We start from the raw sequence: 22158 nt of genomic DNA on the forward strand, positions 1-22158 counted from the left end.
GATGCTTCTGAGCCAAGTTATAAAACAAATTATTATTAAAGAAATGTCTTTAAATAATAATTTCCTCATAAAACAGCCAAGGACAGAAATAACATCTTCTACCCTAAATGTATGTTTCATGTATGGGCAAAAAGAAACACTAAATGTAGACATTTCTGTCACATTACTCACATTCAGTTGGAAGTGCAGCAGCCTCAAGTGTTAATCTCACGTCTAAAATAAATTCATGATACACAGAAGGAAGAATGGCTGTTTGTTCTTGTGATTGTGCAGTGTGGTGTAAGCTGGATAATAAATCATTCTGCAATAAGACAAACTTTCCCTTTCTGGGAGAAGATCTATGTCTTCCTGAGTGACATGTTGCTGCAGTAATCCCCCTCACTGAGGTGACCTATCATTTTCAAATGAAAGTATGAGACTGACAGTGCAGCTTGTTTTGTATACATTAAATCACCCACCACACTGTTAGTCTCTCAGAAATGCAAATACCAACAAGTAAAAAAGAATAAACAACATCTTATTTTTGGGTCTGTTATGGAGCTTCTCTCATATTTCAGCACTCCTCCTTCTCTCACAAATTAAGTATTTATGTATCAACACTGCGACCCCCCCAAAAAATGCAAATCCCAACACACTGATGGATAATCCCCACCCATTCTGCATGCACAATATATATCCTTCATACAGCCTCTGTTGTTGCAGACTCAGACAAGTTACCACCATGACATTAGTACAAAGCGTGGTCCTCCTGGCTCTGGTTTCAGGTGAGTGAAGTCGGTCCAGCAGAGGAGGAGAAGAGGTGCTGGTTCCCCGTCATCTAAACTCTGTGTCTCTTTCAGCGGCTCAGGGCCAGTCCCTCACCTCCTCAGAGCCAGTGGTCAGCAGAGCAGGAGAACCAGTCTCTCTGTCCTGTAAGGTGGAAGGACTTCCTCTGACTTGGCTGCACTGGATCAGGCAGAAACCAGGGAAAGGACTGGAGTGGATCGGACGCATTGATAGTGGAACTGGAACCATATTTGCCCAAAGACTGCAAGGCCAGTTTTCCATCACCAAAGACACTTCCAAAAATGTTGTGTACTTTGAGGTGAAGAGTCTGACACAAGAAGACTCTGCAGTTTATTACTGTGCACGAGAGACACAGTGACACACTAGACTACCACGCTGTACACAAACTGAACAACACTGATCCCTGTATGAAAACCACTGAAGCATGTCAGGGCTGTGAAAACTCAATTCTCATTGGATGATCACCAGCTGATAATGAAATGTATTTCATTTAGAAAAACATGAGTGTTATTGCGTTGAGAGTCATGACTCACAGCAATGCCTGCATTTTTGAAAGGATAACCCTGTACAACGTACATTAGAATCCAGTGAATACTGTGGTTTAATTACAGAATTATTTTTTACTGAAATAACATCTACTCATTTTGAGAGTTTTAGGAAATGTTTTTACAATAAATTAAATAATGGCAACACAATCATAGCTAAATCAACTATGGTGACTTTTATACATCCTTAGAGACTTTTTCTGCAGCCTGAGGACACTGTTGGGTTTTACTGTGTAACTGTAAGAAGTAAAAGGATACGAACCACCAACAAAAGCCAACAAATATTCAATAACCAAATTAATCAACCACTCGTTTTATGGGACCATGGCTCATTTTTTGGCATGGATAAAATACTTCAAAACAATAAGGGAACATGACGCTGAGTTTATTGTTGGTTGTCAAATACAAGGATAAGTGAATATAATTTGTTTTAAAAGACAAATATGGATAAGTGCATACAGACAAATAATTGAGTCAATTAGATCAAACTACAAGTCCCTGCAAAAGCCCCTCCCTCCCCATGCTATCCTGATGCAAATCTCCAGTGTGTGCAGAGTACTTCTGTCTGACTGCTCTGTACTTTGTGTGGAGCATCAGAGGTCACATCTCCAGTCTCAGGATGATCAACACTCTCTCTCTTCTGCTGGTTGCTCTCTCTCTGCCCTGTGAGCTCTCCTGCTTCTTGATGTTTTATCTTTTATCAGACAACATCCACTGATGGTCAGTCAGTGATTCAGCCCTGTGTTTGGTGTGTTAGTGATCATTTCTCTTTTGTATCTCATCAGGTTGTACAGGTCAGAGTATGGAGTCTATTCCTTCCTCTTCAGTAGTGAAGAGGCCTGGGGAGACTCTCAGTCTCTCCTGCAGGGGATCTGGCTTCACATTTAGTTGCTGTGTTATGATCTGGGTCAGACAACCTGCTGGAAAACCTCTGGCATTGATAGGGAGAGGCTACTCTGATTCCAGTAAGAACAAATATGCCAGCAGTGTGGAGGGACGTGTAGAAGTCAGTAGAGATGATAGCAACAGCATGGTGCATCTGAGGCTGTCCAACTTAAAGCCAGAGGACTCTGCTGTGTATTACTGCGCTAGAGACACACACTGGTTAAAGGAAGCCCAGAGGCTTTACAAAAACCTCTAACTCTTTCATTTTCACAAGCACCAACAGGTGGCAGTAGAGGATAAAAAGACAGATGACAATAACAGTGAAATTCTTGAAGCTTTCCTGCATCAATAATATCCCATTATTCATTTATTTAACAAAAGGTATCAATAATATATATATAAGTATGATGTTTCCAGTATGTGGATGGGCAGCCAATGTTTTACAGAATGCATGATTACAACTTACTTAAGTTTAAAACACAAGTAACTGATAAATTACTTGAAATTAATCCTTATAATTTAAGGATATATAAGCATTCAATCATAGTATACAAAAAGGATATCTACACTCATTAAAAAAAAACTTGAGCTCAACATCATCAAAACACTGAAGGAAATATTGCCTCAATAAAACTGCTTCCATCAGAAAGCAGCTACCAAATGTTAGATCAGACAATACATATACTATTTGTCTGAGATTTGATTAGAAATAAAAAGATCATTTTCATTTATTGTTTTTAAAAAATTAATGTTCTTTCATATGTCCAAACACAAATCCAAAAGCCAACTCTTGACAGGACAATCCATCCCTCTTTTATAGCCTGTCAGTGTCCCTCTCTATGCAAAGTGAACTTCCTCACAGTCTGCTATAAAGACTTGATATCATGCTGTCAGCTGCAGCAGAAGAAGAGAAGCTCCATCAGGTCACCTTCAACACCAACCATGTTCTCTGTAGCTCTGCTGCTGCTGCTGGCTGCTGGATCCTGTGAGTCTCACTGAGGCAGAGACACTGACAGAACGCTCACACTGACTGCTCAATGTTATTAACCTCGCTCACTATTCAACATGTTTCCCTCCACAGGTGTGAAGTGTGAGCAGTTGATACAGCCAGCCTCTTTGACTGTGCAGCCAGGTCAACGTCTGACCATCACCTGTCAGGTCTCTTATTCTGTTAGCAGCCACTACACAGCCTGGATCAGACAGCCTGCAGGGAAAGGACTGGAGTGGATAGGGAGAAAATACACTGGAGATTCATACTATAAAGATTCACTGAAGAGCAAGTTCAGTATCGACTTAGACTCTTCCAGCAACACAGTGACTCTGAACGGACAGAGCGTGCAGCCTGGAGACTCTGCTGTGTATTACTGTGCCAGATACACACTGTGACACACACCATCAGTAGAGCTGAACAAAAACCCCTCAGAGCGAGAACACTTGTAACATGAAGCCACCAGAGGAGGAGCCCTCAGACCAGAAATGATCAAAACACCAGCTCACTGTTACATCATCAGTTTAAAGATTTAGAGGTTATAATCACTGATACATTACTGTATGTATTCCCAGAATAACAAGACATATATACAAATTTCAAATTGTTGAAAATTAAACTTTTCAAGTCGACCTTATGAAATAAAATCAGCTGAATTGGTTTCAGTAGATGAATTGCTCTAAATGTCAGATGTTTATTCCTGAATGTCTAACCCTAAAACTATCAATCAGTACAAGCTACGATCAAAAACTTAAATTTCTTTGGATGTCACAATTTCTCATAAAACAAATGCATTAATTGCTGTATCGATTATAGTGACATACAATGTCAGCTTTGATAAAAAGTATGGGATTCTGTTTGTCTATTTCAAACCTAGCCTGCTACGTGATTTACACGATCCATGATATGAAACTAAATGATAACATTTGAATACCCTTTTTCAATAAACAGCCGCAGAAATTCAAGTTGCATCGGAAGAAACTCAATTAAATAAGAACAGTAAATGTAACGAAGCAATATAAGGATAACATTGATATCAGGTTAAAATGTTCACAAAATCAAAATTTAAAGCGATATTTTCTTAAAATAAATATTAGTGTTACAATAGGACAACATTCAATCAGAAAGGAGGAGTCAATGCAAAACTCAGATATCTCCCCCTCTACTTATGTGACTGCAGAGAGGAGGACAGAGGACAGAGGACACACAGTTTAACATGATGGACTATAGGACAGGACTGCTGCTGCTCACTGTCTGCTGGGCAGGTCAACATCTTTACTGATCTGTATCTAACACAGCTTCTAATTGTGTCAACAGTTTATTTCACCAGATGTGTTTTTATCCTCTTGACAGGTGTTGATGGTCAGACTCTGACAGAATCTGATTCAGTGACTAAAAGGCCTGGAGAATCTCACAGATTGACCTGCACAGGCTCTGGAGTTGCCTTTGGTAGCTCTTGGATGGCTTGGATCAGACAGGCTCCTGGGAAAGGACTGGAGTGGGTTGCGATTATTGAATATGATAGTGATCGTATCTACTACTCTGAGTCAGTGAAAGGCCGGTTCACCATCTCCAGAAACAACAACATACAGCAGCTGTATCTGCAGATGAGCAGTCTGACGGCTGTAGACTCTGCTGTTTATTACTGTGCTCGACACACAGTGACTGAAGCTGGTTGAGCAGCTGTACAAAAACCTACAGACCTCATCCTTATCTTAGAAAGATCCTTAAAATGAATTATATTCTTCAGTTATCTTTTGCTTTGGTTGTATATAATACAATGATGAAATTCAGCCTTGAGAGAGTTCATAAATTACCAGCAATTTAAATAAATTAAAAAACAATCTAGATTAATTGATTACTGCCAAACAAAATAGCCAAGGACAAAACAAAAAAAAGAATCCGCTGAGAACAATGTCCAAATAGGAATAAAATCAACACTACATGAACACGTCTCAGCACCATTAATGCATATCATGGAGCAGCTGCTCTCATAAAGACACGAGATGGCAGTCAGTGTAGAGTTCCCCTCTCCTCTGTCAGTAAAAGGAAAGACTCAGATCTGCTGCTCTCACTGATCTTAACTCACACTCAGACCCTGGACTGAACTACAGGTTTATACTCTCTCCCTTTGAGAGGTTGCTTCATTATAACACACACCAAATATTTTAAGAGCTGGATCAGCAGTCACTGCAGGTTCATGAGTTCATTTAGTTCTCCCTCAAACAGATTTCAGTATCTCAGGCATTTCTTCCTGTGTGTCTTGTTTGATAACGAATGGTTTCTATATAAAACAGCTAAACAGTTTAGGCTAATTATTCATGTTATCAGAATTTAAATATTAATTTAAATATTCTTCATTTTTAGCACTGAGAGGAGGAGCCAATGCAAATATTAATCTTTTCCATCTTTATGTATCTCACTGCAAACTGAAGAGGAGAGCTCAAACCACTGCAGCACACACAACACATTTCCACTATGACTTTAGCTACATGTTTAATGTTTCTGATGCTTTCATGGATTTCTGGTGAGCACATACTCCTGCACTCTTCTTTTTCTTAGCTTTATGTTTGGCTCTGTTGTGATCAAACTGCTTTTCTCTCTAGGTGTTTGCAGTCAGACTCTGACTGAGTCTGAAGCGGTGGTAAAGCTCCCTGGACAGTCCCACAAACTGACCTGTACATATGCAGGAATATCAGATAGTGATGCTGATATCAGCTGGATCAGACAAGCTGAAGGAAAAGGACTGGAGTGGGTTGCTCGTATCTCTGCTCCAAGTGGAAGCGGTAAATATTATTCAACGTCAGTCCAGAATCGCTTCACCATTTCCAGAGACAACAACGTGGACCAGGTGTATCTGCAGATGAACAGCCTGACGTCTGAAGACTCTGCTGTTTATTATTGTGCTCGACAGACACAGTGATACAGGAAGCCACAGAGCTGTACAAAAACCTCTGCGGTTGTCAGTGGCATTAACCAATAGAGAGTGCAAGTCATTTTCCACCTTAAATCAGGATATCTTATATAGAAGATGTAAATACTTCCCCATGCAATGCTTCTGTCACAAGAAGTCTTTAGTGTTTTAAAATAAAGTCAGTATCAAAGGTTACCCCAAAAGGGCAACACTGGTGGAAGTCCCCAGTGAAGCTACGCAAAAACCTTGCAGACTGTTAATGTCCAAATGTGTTTGTCTTCCTCTGTGTTATATGGCTTTTAAAGAATACAACATAAATATGAGGACTTTGTTTGAAATATTTATCAAAATCATATTCTTTTGGAGACTGTTAAGCTAGGGGGTATTTTTATAATTCCGTACGCTTATTAAGTATTTGAGTGACCAACTCAAAGGGATCACCAAATATTTTTTCACTGGCCTCTGCATGTATTAAATTGAAAACAAGATATTGAGATATTTATAGAATGACAGAGCCAATGAATTGGTGAACAGAGAGAAGAAGAGGGGATCCAGGACGCATCTCACTATCTTCTTTGGTTCTCTTAATCTTTCTTTTCTCTTATCAGGTTGTACAGGTCAGAGTATGGAGTCTGTTCCTTCCTCTTCAGTAGTGAAGAGGCCTGGGGAGACTCTCAGTCTCTCCTGCAGGGGATCTGGCTTCACATGTAGCTGCTGCAGCATGCACTGGATCAGACAACCTGCTGGAAAAGCACTGGAATGGATGGGTCGTGTTTACAGCGATGCAAGTGGAACAGAATATGCCAGTAGATTACAAGAACGGATAGAAGTCAGTAGAGATAATACCAACAGCATGGTGCATCTGAGGCTGTCCAACTTAAAGCCAGAGGACTCTGCTGTGTATTACTGCGCCAAACACACACACTGGTTAAAGGAAGCCCAGAGGCTTTACAAAAACCTCTAACTATTTATTATCACTAGTACCAACAGGTGGCAGTAAATGATAAAAAGTCAGATGACAATAAGGAGAAAAATACAGCTTTTCTAAACACACTATGAAAGCAACAGCTGATGTGGAATTTCACTTCCCCTTTTTTAGATATACATTTTACTTCAGGCATTCTTGCAACAATATTGTCCCATTATTTTTATTTTGACAGAAAGTATCGAGAGTGGATTTATGCATGATGTATCCAGTATGTGGGTTAGGGTTTTGCTGAGCAGAATAAATGATCACATCTTATTTAAGTTTAAATAAAAGTTTGTGATAAGTAACTTAAAATGTATCCTTATAATTGTCTAACCACAAATCCAAAAGACAACTCTTGACAGGACAGTCCGTCCCTCTTTTATAGCCTGTCAGTGTCCCTCTCTATGCAAAGTGAACTTCCTCACAGTCTGCTATAAAGACTTGATATCATGCTGTCAGCTGCAGCAGAAGAAGAGAAGCTCCATCAGGTCACCTTCAACACCAACCATGTTCTCTGTAGCTCTGCTGCTGCTGCTGGCTGCTGGATCCTGTGAGTCTCACTGAGGCAGAGACACTGACAGAACGCTCACACTGACTGCTCACTGTTATTAACCTCGCTCACTATTCAACATGTTTCCCTCCACAGGTGTGAAGTGTGAGCAGTTGATACAGCCAGCCTCTGTGACTGTGCAGCCAGGTCAACGTCTGACCATCACCTGTCAGGTCTCTTATTCTCTTGGCTCCTGGACAGCCTGGATCAGACAGCCTGCAGGGAAAGGACTGGAGTGGATAGGAATGAAATACACCGGTGCTTCATACTATAAAGATTCACTGAAGAGCAAGTTCAGTATCGACTTAGACTCTTCCAGCAACACAGTGACTCTGAACGGACAGAGCGTGCAGCCTGGAGACTCTGCTGTGTATTACTGTGCCAGAGACACACTGTGACACACACCATCAGTAGAGCTGAACAAAAACCCCTCAGAGCCTGAACACTTGTAACATGAAGCCACCAGAGGAGGAGCCCTCAGACCAGAAATGATCTCAACACCAGCTCACTGTTACAGTCAAGAGGGAAAGAGTACTAAGATGTCATAGAAATATTCTTAACTTAATTCAACAGAAAGGGTTTTCACCAATTTAAATAATCTGACATTACAATCACTGATACTGATATCATTGTAGGTCTAACATCTAAAAGGGATAGTGAGACCATAAGTTTGTTTTAAAAGTGTCTGATAATACAGTAGATTCCTTTCTATAGTAGAATGGGATTCTCTAAAAGACAGTTCCTATTAAATAATTATTCAATAACATATGAAAAAGACAACTTTATCAGTGTCATAATTGGATTAGGAGAAGAATGAATAGTTTTGATCCGACTTCATATTTTCATAAAACTATGGGAAAGTTTGTTTTTATAATCTAAATCGTGTTGCTCAACTATGTGATTAAAAACCACACCTGAACATTTCCTCATCTTTTGGATAATTTCCATGAACTGAAGTCAGATGATTTCCAATCATCAGTATGTAAATGATCTGTGTGTGTTGCCTCATAAACCAGCGAAGTGTGTGTGTGTGTCAGAGAGAGGACAGAAGAGCTCACATCAGTTCAGCTTCAACATCAACATGTTCTCTGCAGCTCTGATACTGCTGCTGGCAGCTGGATCCTGTGAGGAGCTTTCAGTGGATTCTCACTAATAAACACATCAGAAACACTGAGTGGTCAGATGAATGATGGAGATAATGTTGCTTTGTGTTTCCACAGGTGTGAACAGTATTGATCTCATCCAGCCAGACTCAATGGTTGTGCAGCCTGGACAGCCTTTGACCATCACCTGTCAGGTCTCTGGTTATTCTCTGACTGATAGCAGCTATGCAACAGGTTGGATCAGACAGTGTGAAGGAAAACCAATGGACTGGATTTCACACATGTGGGGTAGTGGCACCCTGCGTCAAAACAATGCTCTGAAGAACAAGTTCAGCTACAGCAGAGACTCTTCTGCTGGAACAGTGACTCTAACAGGACAGAGTGTGCAGCCTGCAGACACAGCTGTGTATTACTGTGTACGTCTGCCCACAGTGACACAAACCACCAGCAGACCTGCACAAATACTCAGCAACCATGTGACTCAACCACTCAGAGTATAAATGTGAACAATGATACACACCTCACTCTCAGATAAGTTCATTAAATAATTCCTCTAAATGTCTGGGAAATATTATTTAACTTCCACTGCAGCCAAGATCAGAAGAGACTGAGAGAAGCTTCATTTTGCACAAATACAAAACATATATGATACGTTTACATTTGTACTAAATTATTATTGCATTGCTTAGAAAATACAGAACATATTTTTTAATCTACTGGAATAGAAAATAACAGTAGCTCTACCACTGAAGAGACAGGATGTCATTGCAGAACATAAACAAACTAATTTCCTCTTTTCTTGTTTTCATGAATCCAGAAATAAGTTGTCAGGAAATGTAAGTCAACGTGAAATGTAAATGCAGCCGTCGTAGAGATACTCTGCTTATGGAAATGTTGATGTCACATGTTCCTTTTTGAATCTGTAGAGGGAGGTCGATGCAAACTCTTCCTCTCTTTAAAACACACCATCAGCGACTTGTTGCAGAACACCAGAGAAGTGTTATATGTTTCTGAAACACTCAGATCAGAAAGCACTGACAGTGTCTCTCAAATAATGGAAAGGACAATTATCTGGAGTTTATTATTTTTAGTTACTATTCATGGTGAGAAAATCTATTCTGATTTACTTCTTTTTTTATTTCTTTGGTAAAATGTTGGATAATGAGCAAACATGATTTACTTTCAGGAGTCTGGAGTGAGATCAAACTGGAGCAGTCCTCCTCTCAGGTGCAAAGACCTGGAGGGACAGTGAAGATGTCATGTATCACATCTGGTTTTAATATGACAGATTATTTTATTCACTGGATCAGACAGAGACCAGGACAAGCTCTGGAGTGGGTTGGGATGATGAACGCAGGTTCAAACTCTGCTATCTATGGCAGCTCCTTTCAAAGCCGCTTCACCATGACTGAAGATGTTCCCAGCAGCACTCAGTACCTCGAGGTCAGCAGCCTGGCAGCAGGAGACTCTGCTGTTTACTTCTGTGCTCGACACACAGTGACTAAAGACAGTGGAGCAGCTGCACAAAAACCTCCACTAACCACAAAGCAATGTGATCCTACACTTCTGGGTTTTCTCACACATTGCAAAAACACTTGGATGTATCCACATTAGATTTCTATGTGTTTCCCATTAATCACCAGATAGTCCCTCATGATATCTTATTATTTTACTTTAAATAACATATGTCATATTTATAAATACAAGCCACAAATTACAGAGAATATGAAAAGAGAAAAAAGCAGAAAAACAATATTTGATCAGACAGAGAGCTTGGCTGGGTGACGAGATTATTAGAAAGGTGAAATGTGAGACTATAATGAAGCACATTTCCTAAACACTACTTTATATTGGTGATCAGAACAAAATTGTAGATTATTTATATTATAGTAAATGTGCTTCCATTATGATCAGAATGACTTGTGTGAAACGGAGCATTGATACCAACATGAATGATCTAATACATATATATATATATAATTTGTTTAGGTAAATGTGATAAAGATAAATTATGATTTCACAGGTTTCAATAATTTGTGTAAAAACTTGTCAAAAGTCGGATCAAACCTAATCATCTGTGTATTATTAGAATACATTTGTTTTTGATGTTCCCGCAATACTGATAGACATTCTACAAAAAGTGAAATTAGTTCAGAGAAAAGTCTAAACAGCTGAGATGGAGGGTTGATATGTTTTACAAACCCTGTGAGGAGGAGTCAATGCAAAACTCAGATATCTCCTCCTCTACTTATGTGACTGCAGAGAGGAGGACAGAGGACAGAGGACACACAGTTTAACATGATGGACTATAGGACAGGACTGCTGCTGCTCACTGTCTGCTGGGCAGGTCAACATCTTTACTGATCTTTATCTAACACAGCTTCTAATTGTGTCAACAGTTTATTTCACCAGATGTGTTTTCATCCTCTTGACAGGTGTTGATGGTCAGACTCTGACAGAATCTGAACCAGTGACTAAAAGGCCTGGAGAATCTCACAGATTGACCTGTACAGCCTCTGGATTCACATTCAGTAGCTACTGGATGCACTGGGTCGGACAGGCTCCTGGAAAAGGACTGGAGTTGGTTGCGAGTGTGTATGACAGTAGCAACATCTTCTACTCTGAGTCAGTGAAAGGCCGGTTCACCATCTCCAGAGACAACAACAGACAGCAGGTGTATCTGCAGATGAACAGTCTGACGGCTGTAGACTCTGCTGTTTATTACTGTGCTCGAGACACACAGTGACTGAAGCTGGTTGAGCAGCTGTACAAAAACCTACAGTCCTCATCCTTGATGTGTTGATAGAGTACAAAGAGAATTCTACGTTGACTAAATCATTCGTTGTCGAAGTTTTTATGAAAAGGAAAAAACAGTTGCTACTGAGCCAAGTTATAAAACCCATTAATAAATGAAAATGTCTTTAAAAAAATGATTGCCTCATAAGACAGGCAAGGACTGAATAAACATATTGTAAATATATTTCATGTATGGGCAAAAAAAACCTCTAAATGTAGAAATGTCAGTCACATTACTCACACAAGTACCAACAGGTGGCAGTAGAGGATACAAAGACAGATGACAATAAAGGGAATATGACAATGTCTCTAAACGTATACTATGAAAGTCTTGAGGCTTTCCTTCAACAATAATGTCCCATTATTAATTTCTTAACAGCAGGTATCAATAATATATGTATGCATGATGTTTCCAGTATGTGGATGGGCAACCAATGTTGTGCAAAGGAGAATAAATGATTACATCTTATTTAGGTTTAAATAAAAGGAAATGACAAATAACTTGAAATTCAACCTTATAATTTAAGGATATAAGCATTCAATCATAGTATGCAAAAAATAAATCTATATCTTATTTATTCAGGGGATGTGCTGTGTTTCTGTTTGAGGAGGAGGAGTCAATGCAAACTCTGACCTCTTCCGTCTCTACATATGTGTTGCAGAGTGAAGGACAGACACTAAATCACTGACATACACACTGTAGACTGGACAGAGACAACTGGCTTTCACAATGATCAGACCTGATTATCTGGTGGTTTTTATCATCCTGTCAATTTACTCTGCAGGTAAGAACAAAACCTGTTTTTCTGACAGAGCTCCTGGTACAAAGACAATATGGCTGCTTTACAGAAACTAATGAGCTGTTTACATGTCTGTAGGTACTGAGGGTCAAACACTGACTGAGTCTGAACCAGGGGTTAAAAAGCCTGGAGAGTCCCACAGACTGACCTGCACATATTCAGGGTTTAGTAGTAATATTGATACTGCTTGGATCAGACAGGCTGCTGGAAAAGGACTGGAGTGGGTTGCTACGATCAGTGATAGCAGTAGCAGCATCTACTACTCTGATTCAGTGAAAAGCCGGTTCACCATCTCCAGAGACAACAACAGACAGCAGGTGTATCTGCAGATGAGCAGTCTGACGGCAGTAGACTCTGCTGTTTATTACTGTGCTCGAGAGACAGTGACACAGGAAGGAGAAATGCCGCACAAAAACTCAACAACTACACAACGCTTATATACAGATTACTTCTACCTATTACTCCCAGTCGGTTCAGGGTAGATTCACTATCTCCAGAGATGACTCCAGCAGTAAAGTGTGTCTGTAGATGAACAGTCTGAAGGCCGAGGACACAGCAGTGTATTACTGTGCCAGAGAGACACAGTGAGAGACAGTAACAGGAGAGTCGTACAAAAACTACTTCCTCTATTTACCACCACCCATAAGAGCATTCACTTTATATTGAAATACTGAATATTGACATTCTATTTTATATCATTTGACACAATGTTTAATTCAGTTGCAAGCGAAACAAATATAGTGAATTCAAACGGAAAAATATGTAAAATTGTTTCTTTTGTGCCTCCAACATAATGTATCACAGATAATATAAAAAGTTCCCATTTGAAACAACGCAGCTGTTTATCTGATTCAGTATGGTTAAACTGTGCCAATGTATCTCTAGAAGTACATTAATGAAAGCACACTTTGATTACATTAAAAGAAATCTATTAGATTTGCCGATTGAACACAAATCATCATTATATCATAAACATTATCATCAGGAAAGTTTTATCTGTTTGAATTTGAAACATTACTGCAACATAACCACAACCAAATGAAACAAATTATGTATTTAACACTGGAGACAAACAACTGATTCCAGTCTGCTAACTGGAAAACATTAATCCACCGTAAACACATTTGAGAAGTTGATTAAATACAAATGATATCTTAATAATATTTCCCTTAAAGAAGCAGCTCTGATCATATAGCCTCTAACCCAAATTAAATCAAATACACCTGAGATTAATGGTTAGTTAGTTATTTGAGTTTATTGTCGTATTGGATGTAGGCCTAGGTGAGTCCCTCTGGCAATCAAAATCATTATACTTTATATGAAGTCTATTTTTTGTCCTTTTATAAATGGCCTTGCAAATTCCTAAGATTTACATTTCACATGAAGATTTCCTGCAAAAACCATGTCCCCTTTTTATAAAAAGCCGGTATCAAGCATGAGTTATGATTGATGTTTCCAGTATATGGGTTGGGGTTTTGCTAAGCAGAATACAATTATTACATCTTATTTAAGTTTACATAAAGTTACTGATGAATAACCTGAAACCTGAAATGTGAGTCTGTTTTTCTGACCTGTGTGTTAGAAGTTTTGTTAGAAATACAAAAATGAACTTTCATTTATTGTTTTTAAATAATAAATGTTATTTCACATGTCCAACCCCATTTACAAAAGACAACTCGAGACAGGACAGTCCGTCCCTCTTTTATAGCCTGTCAGTGTCCCTCTCTATGCAAAGTGAACTTCCTCACAGTCTGCTATAAAGACTTGATATCATGCTGTCAGCTGCAGCAGAAGAAGAGAAGCTCCATCAGGTCACCTTCAACACCAACCATGTTCTCTGTAGCTCTGCTGCTGCTGCTGGCTGCTGGATCCTGTGAGTCTCACTGAGGCAGAGACACTGACAGAACGCTCACACTGACTGCTCACTGTTATTAACCTCGCTCACTATTCAACATGTTTCCCTCCACAGGTGTGAAGTGTGAGCAGTTGATACAGCCAGCCTCTGTGACTGTGCAGCCAGGTCAACGTCTGACCATCACCTGTCAGGTCTCTTATTCTCTTGGCTCCTGGACAGCCTGGATCAGACAGCCTGCAGGCAAAGGACTGGAGTGGATAGGATGGAAATACACTGGAGGCTCAAATTACAAAGATTCACTGAAGAGCAAGTTCAGTATCGACTTAGACTCTTCCAGCAAAACAGTGACTCTGAACGGACAGAGCGTGCAGCCTGGAGACTCTGCTGTGTATTACTGTGCCAGAGACACACTGTGACACACACCATCAGTAGAGCTGAACAAAAACCCCTCAGAGCCTGAACACTTGTAACATGAAGCCACCAGAGGAGGAGCCCTCAGACCAGAAATGATCTCAACACCAGCTCACTGTTACAGTCAAGAGGGAAAGAGTACTAAGATGTCATAGAAATATTCTTAACTTAATTCAACAGAAAGGGTTTTCACCAATTTAAATAATCTGAAATTACAATCACTGATACTGTATATCATTGTAGGTATAACATCTAAAAGGGATAATCAGACCATAAGTTCGTTTTTAAAGTGTCTGATAATATAGTAGATTCCTGTCTATAGCAGAATGGGATCCTCTAAAAGACATTTCCTATTAAATAATTATTCAATAACATAAAATACAACTTTATCAGTGTCATAACTGGATTAGGAGAATAATTAATATTTTAATCAAACTTCATGGTGATGTTATTTTGATAAAACTATAGAAAAGTTTGTTTTTATAATCTAAATTGTGTTGCTCGACCTTTTCTATGTGATTAAAACCACACCTGAACATTTCCCTCATCTTTTGGATAATTTACATGAACTCAAGTCAGCTGATTTCCAATCATCAGTAGCCTATGTAAATTATCTGTGTGTGTTGCTTCATAAACCAGCAATGTGTGTGTGGTGTGTGTGTGTGTGTGTGTGTGTGTGTGTGTGTGTGTGTGTGTGTGTGTGTGTGTGTGTGTGTGTGTGTGTGTGTGTGTGTGTGTGTGTCACAAAGAAATCCTATACACTTCTGGGTTTTCTCACAAATTAAAAAAGCACTTTGATGCATCCTGTTGGAGCACCACCCAATTGAGTGGTGGGAAGGTTCACCTCTGCTCCGCGCGTCCCTTGATGACTGATGAGCTGGTCAAATCATAAGAAAAGGCATTCAAAGCACCAGGATAAAGGTTAAACAATAATCTGTTTTAATGGTAAAATACAACAATACAAAAATACAGAGTACCCTGTAACAGAGCGCTCCGGGCTGAAATCTACCACTGTGTGACAATACGTACCACGACAGCCAGTCAGAAAACAGCACCGTGTAATAAGAATATCATATTATTTATACACCCAAGTGGGGAGGAGTTGTGTCGGTTGCTCCTCCCTAGGGGTCCTCTTATTGGGAGATGCAAAAACGATAGACCTGTCGCAGGGAATCAGCTCGAGCCAGCCGAGGCGACCCGGAAACAAGAGTCTCTTAAGTTTGAGGTAAAGCAGACACATTCGGTGTCCGGCACGAACCATCTCCGAATAACAAGATCGTTATCTTGTGCCTCTTACGAACTGCTCCTAATAACAAGTTTGTTAACTTACATCTTGCAGCCTGCACACACACACACACACACACACACACACACACACACACACACACACACACACACACACACACACACACACACACACACACACACACACACACACACACACACACACACACACACACACACACACACACACACACACACACACACACACACACACACACACACACACACACACACACACACACACACACACACACACACACACACACACACACACACACACACACACACACACACACACACACACACACACACACACACACACACACACACACACACACACACACATCTTTTGCATAGACATCCTTCTCTCCGGCCCCTCCCCCATCAGCTTAATGCACACAGCTTCACATACTTTTGGCATCTTTAAGATATAGTTGTTTTTAGTTGGGTAATACAAGTAATACATGTGACTTATTATCAATAATAACGAGGAAAACATAACCTCTGCTGTCAAGCAGTGAAATAGCAGGACTTTACATAAACCTATATAGAGAACGCACACTCATTTCCCTTTGCATGTGTAACGCACACTCATTTTATCCTGCAGCATTCCAGAGATTTGAGCTGTGTCCAAATAAGGATATCCCCTCGCTCACATCTTACTCCAAATACAAAGGTTTCACTTCTCATATTTCCAGCTTCTTGTTACACAGACTGCCATTACTGTATTTGATACAAAGTAATTAAACACACACATATATTTAAGCAAACTCAATGTCTGGACACTGTGAACACAGGTTACTTTAATCCACATCAGATTTCTATGTGTTTCCCATTAATCACCAGATAGTCCCTCATTATTTCTTATTATTTTATTTTAAATAACATATGTCATATTTATAAATACAAGCCCCAAATTACATTGAATATGAAAAGAGAAACATGCTGAACAACAATATTTGATCAGACACAGAGCTTGGCTGGGTGACTAGATTATTAGAAAGGTGAAATGTGAGAGGAGAATAAAGCACATTTCCTAAACACTACTTTATATTGGGCTCTCGTCTTTCAATCAGAAGGTTGTGGGTTCGATCCCAGTCAACATGTCGATGTGTCCTTGGGCAAGGTACTTAACCCTGAGTTGCTCCCGATGGCATGGCCAACGGTGTGTGAGTGTGTATGAATGTTAGTTCCTAGAGTAAGGTACACTGCTCTGTGTGAATGGGTGAATGACATGTAGTATGTAAAGTGCTCTGAGGGGTCGTGAAGACTGGATAAAGCGCTATATAAGTACAGTTACCATTTACTATCAGAACTAAACTGCAGATTATTTATATTATAGTAAATCTGCTTCCATTATGCTCAAACTGACATATGAAAAACATAACATTTATTACAACATGAATTATGTAATATATATATATATCTATATATAATTCGTTTAGATAAATGTCACATGTCGAAGTTAAGATAATCATTTGTGTATTATTAGAATAAATGTGATTATGTAACTGCAATACAATTATTCTACACAACTTAAAACTAGTTAAGAGAAAAGTCTAAACAGCTGAGATGGAGGGATGATATTTTGTACAAACCCTGTGAGGAGGAGTCAATGCAAAACTCAGATATCTCCCCCTCTACTTATGTGACTGCAGAGAGGAGGACAGAGGACAGGGGACACACAGTTTAACATGATGGACTATAGGACAGGACTGCTGCTGCTCACTGTCTGCTGGGCAGGTCAACATCTTTACTGATCTTTATCTAACACAGCTTCTAATTGTGTCAACAGCTTATTTCACCAGATGTGTTTATATCCTCTTTACAGGTGTTGGTGGTCAGACTCTGACAGAATCTGATTCAGTGACTAAAAGGCCTGGAGAATCTCACAGATTGACCTGTACACCCTCTGGATTCACATTCAGTAGCTACTGGATGGCCTGGGTCAGACAGGCTCCTGGGAAAGGACTGGAGTGGGCTGCTATTATGCACCCTACTAGCAGTAGCCACATCTACTACTCTGAGTCAGTGAAAGGCCGGTTCACCATCTCCAGAGACAACAACAGAGAGCAGGTGTATCTGCAGATGAGCAGTCTGACGGCTGTAGACTCTGCTGTTTATTACTGTGCTCGAGAGACACAGTGACTGAAGCTGGTTGAGCAGCTGTACAAAAACCTACAGTCCTCATCCTTGATATGTTGATAGAGCACAAAGAGAATTATACTTTGACTAAATATTTTTCTTGTTGTAGTTTTATGAAAAGGGAAACAAGAGTTGCTACTGAGCCAAGTTATAAAACACATTAATAAATTCAAATGTCTTAAAAAATGTTATTTCCTAATAAAACAGCCAAGGACAGAATAATCATCTTCTATATGTATATTTCATGTATGGGCAAAACGAAAAACTAAATGTAGACATTTCTGTCACATTACTCACATTCAGTTGGAAGTGCAGCAGCCTCAAGTGTTAATCTCACGTCTAAAATAAATTCATGATAAACAGAAGGAAGAATGGCTGTTTGTTCTTGTGATTGTGCAGTTAGGTGTAAGCTGGATAAATAAATCATTCTGCAATAAGACAAACTTTCCCTTTCTGGGAGAAAATCTATGTCTTCCTGAGTGACATGTTGCTGCAGTAATCCCCCTCACTGAGGTGACCTATCATTTTCAAATGAAAGTATGAGACTGACAGTGCAGCTTGTTTTGTATACATTAAATCACCCACCACACTGTTAGTCTCTCAGAAATGCAAATACCAACAAGTAAAAAAGACTAAACAACATCTTCTTTTTGGGTCTGTTATGGAGCTTCTCTCATATTTCAGCACTCCTCCTTCTCTCACAAATTAAGTATTTATGTATCAACACTGCGACCCCGCAAAAAAATGCAAATCCCAACACACTGATGGATAATCCCCACCCATTCTGCGAGCACAATATATATCCTTCATACAGCCTCTGTTGTTGCAGACTCTGACAAGTTCCCACCATGACATTAGTACAAAGCGTGGTCCTCCTGGCTCTGGTTTCAGGTGAGTGAAGTCGGTCCAGCAGAGGAGGAGAAGAGCTGCTGGTTCCCCGTCATCTAAACTCTGTGTCTCTTTCATCGGCTCAGGGCCAGTCCCTCACCTCCTCAGAGCCGGTGGTCAGCAGAGCAGGAGAACCAGTCTCTCTGTCCTGTAAGGTGGAAGGACTTCCTCTGGCTTGGCTGCACTGGATCAGGCCGAAACCAGGGAAAGGACTGGAGTGGGTCGGACGCATTGATAGTGGAACTGGAACCATATTTGCCCAAAGACTGCAAGGCCAGTTTTCCATCACCAAAGACACTTCCAAAAATGTTGTGTACTTTGAGGTGAAGAGTCTGACACAAGAAGACTCTGCAGTTTATTACTGTGCACGAGAGACACAGTGACACACTAGACTACCACGCTGTACAAAAACTGAACAACACTGATCCCTGTATGAAAACCTGAAGCATGTCAGGGCTGTGAAAACACAATTCTCATTGGATGATCACCAGCTGATAATGAAATGTATTTCATTTAGAAAAACATGTGTGTTATTGCGTAGAGAGTCATGACTCACAGCAATACCTGCATTTTTGAAAGGATAACCCTGTACAACATACATTAGAATCCAGTGAACACTTTGGTTTAAAAAGCTCTGTATAATACATAATTATGTTCTTACTGAAATAGCATCTAATCATTTTGAGAGTTTTAGGATATTTTTTTACAATAAATCAAATAATGGCAACACAATCATAGCTAAATCAACTATGGTGACTCTTCTACTTCCTTAGAGACTTTTCTGCAGCCTGAAGAGGACACTGTTGGCTTTTACCGTTTAACTGTAAGAAGTACAAGGATACGAACCACCAACAAAGCCAACAAATACTCAATAACCAATTTACATTTTATGGAATCATGGGTCAATTTTTGGCATGGATAAAATACTTCAAAACAATAAGGGAACATGACTCTGAGTTTATTGTCAGATGTCAAATAGAAGGATAAGTGAATATAAAAAAAGGCAGATAATTGAGTAAATTAGATCAAACTGCAAGTCCCTGCATGAGCCCCTCCCTCCCCATGCTATCCTGATGCAAATCTCCAGTGTGTGCAGAGTACTTCTGTCTGACTGCTCTGTACTTTGTGTGGAGCATCAGAGGTCACATCTCCAGTCTCAGGATGATCAACACTCTCTCTCTTCTGCTGGTTGCTCTCTCTCTGCCCTGTGAGCTCTCCTGCTTCTTGATGTTTTATCTTTTATCAGACAACATCCACTGATGGTCAGTCAGTGATACCAGAACATTTTCAAAATATCTCACTATCTTCTTTGGTTCTCTTTCTCTTTCTTTTTATCTCATCAGGTTGTACAGGTCAGAGTATGGAGTCTATTCCTTCCTCTTCAGTAGTGAAGAGGCCTGGGGAGACTCTCAGTCTCTCCTGCAGGGGATCTGGCTTCACATTTAGTTGCTGTGTTATGATCTGGGTCAGACAACCTGCTGGAAAACCACTGGACTGGATCGGGAGCGGCTTCTCTTCGGCTAGTAGCAACACATATGCCAGCAGTGTGGAGGGACGTGTAGAAATCAGTAGAGATGATAGCAACAGCATGGTGCATCTGAGGCTGTCCAACTTAAAGCCAGAGGACTCTGCTGTGTATTACTGCGCTAGAGACACACACTGGTTAAAGGAAGCCCAGAGGCTTTACAAAAACCTCTAACTATGTATTATCACTAGTACCAACAGGTGGCAGTAAATGATAAAAAGTCAGATGACAGTAAGGAGAAAAAGACAGCTTTTCTAAACACACTATGAAAGCAACAGCTGATGTGGAATTTCACTTCCCCTTTTTTAGATATACATTTTACTTCAGGCATTCTTGCAACAATATTGTCCCATTATTTTATTTTTAATGTTAAGTATCGAGAATAGATTTCTGCATGATGTATCCAGTATGTGGGTTAGGGTTTTGCTGAGCAGAATAAATGATTACATCTTATTTAAGTTTAAATACAAGTTAGTGATAAGTAACTTAAAATGTATCCTTATAATTGTCCAATCACAAATCCAAAAGACAACTCTTGACAGTCAGTCCGTCCCTCTTGTATAGCCTGTCAGTGTCCCTCTCTATGCAAAGTGAGCTTCCTCACAGTCTGCTATAAAGACTTGATATCATGCTGTCAGCTGCAGCAGAAGAAGAGAAGCTCCATCAGGTCACCTTCAACAGCAACCATGTTCTCTGTAGCTCTGCTGCTGCTGCTGGCTGCTGGATCCTGTGAGTCTCACTGAGGCAGAGACACTGACAGAACGCTCACACTGACTGCTCACTGTTATTAACCTCGCTCACTATTCAACATGTTTCCCTCCACAGGTGTGAAGTGTGAGCAGTTGATACAGCCAGCCTCTGTGACTGTGCAGCCAGGTCAACGTCTGACCATCACCTGTCAGGTCTCTTATTCTGTTAGCAGCTACAACACAGCCTGGATCAGACAGCCTGCAGGGAAAGGACTGGAGTGGATAGGAATGAAACACACTGGAGGTTCATACTATAAAGATTCACTGAAGAGCAAGTTCAGTATTGACTTAGACTCTTCCAGCAACACAGTGACTCTGAACGGACAGAGCGTGCAGCCTGGAGACTCTGCTGTGTATTACTGTGCCAGAGACACACTGTGACACACACCATCAGTAGAGCTGAACAAAACCCCCTCAGAGCCTGAACACTTGTAACATGAAGCCACCAGAGGAGGAGCCCTCAGACCAGAAATGATCTCAACACCAGCTCACTGTTACATCACAAGTTTAAACATTTAGAGGTTATAGTCACTGATACATTACTGTATGTATTCCCAGAATAAAACATGAATAACACATATAGTTCACACTATTTATTCACAAATACTAAACAGCACATCTAAGAGCCAAAACACAACAACAAATTGATGGATGTCAGAGTTTCTTTCCAAAAACAAATGGGTAAATATTTGACACAAAATATAATTTTTGATTAAAAATAAAATGTTAAAGAGCCTCGCCTTTATGTAGATAAAACATGTAAAGTGATTTGTTTAATAAATGAACTCAAATCATTTTATAATGACAATAATATAAATAACTTTATTTTAATCAACATGAATTAAAATCCATTATTTGTTTGTTTCATCTGAAAAATCTGAATTACATAACAATATTAAAATGTTACAAAGTGACTTACAGCCCAATAAGAAATGTTTACCAATTTATAATTACAAGAGATAAT

The 22158-nt window shown here is 39.8% G+C and overlaps 1 gene segment (V, D, J or C); it reads left to right on the top strand.

Moving 5' to 3' along the window:
* The first annotated feature begins 3158 nt into the window (after nt 1-3158).
* On the top strand, nt 3159-3602 carry LOC307014280 (immunoglobulin heavy variable 3-53-like). The segment is given in 2 exons: nt 3159-3201; nt 3298-3602.
* The last annotated feature ends 18556 nt before the right edge of the window (nt 3603-22158 follow it).

This window comes from Notothenia rossii (assembly GCF_949606895.1).
Source record: "Notothenia rossii genome assembly, chromosome: 8".
Taxonomy (NCBI): domain Eukaryota; kingdom Metazoa; phylum Chordata; class Actinopteri; order Perciformes; family Nototheniidae; genus Notothenia; species Notothenia rossii.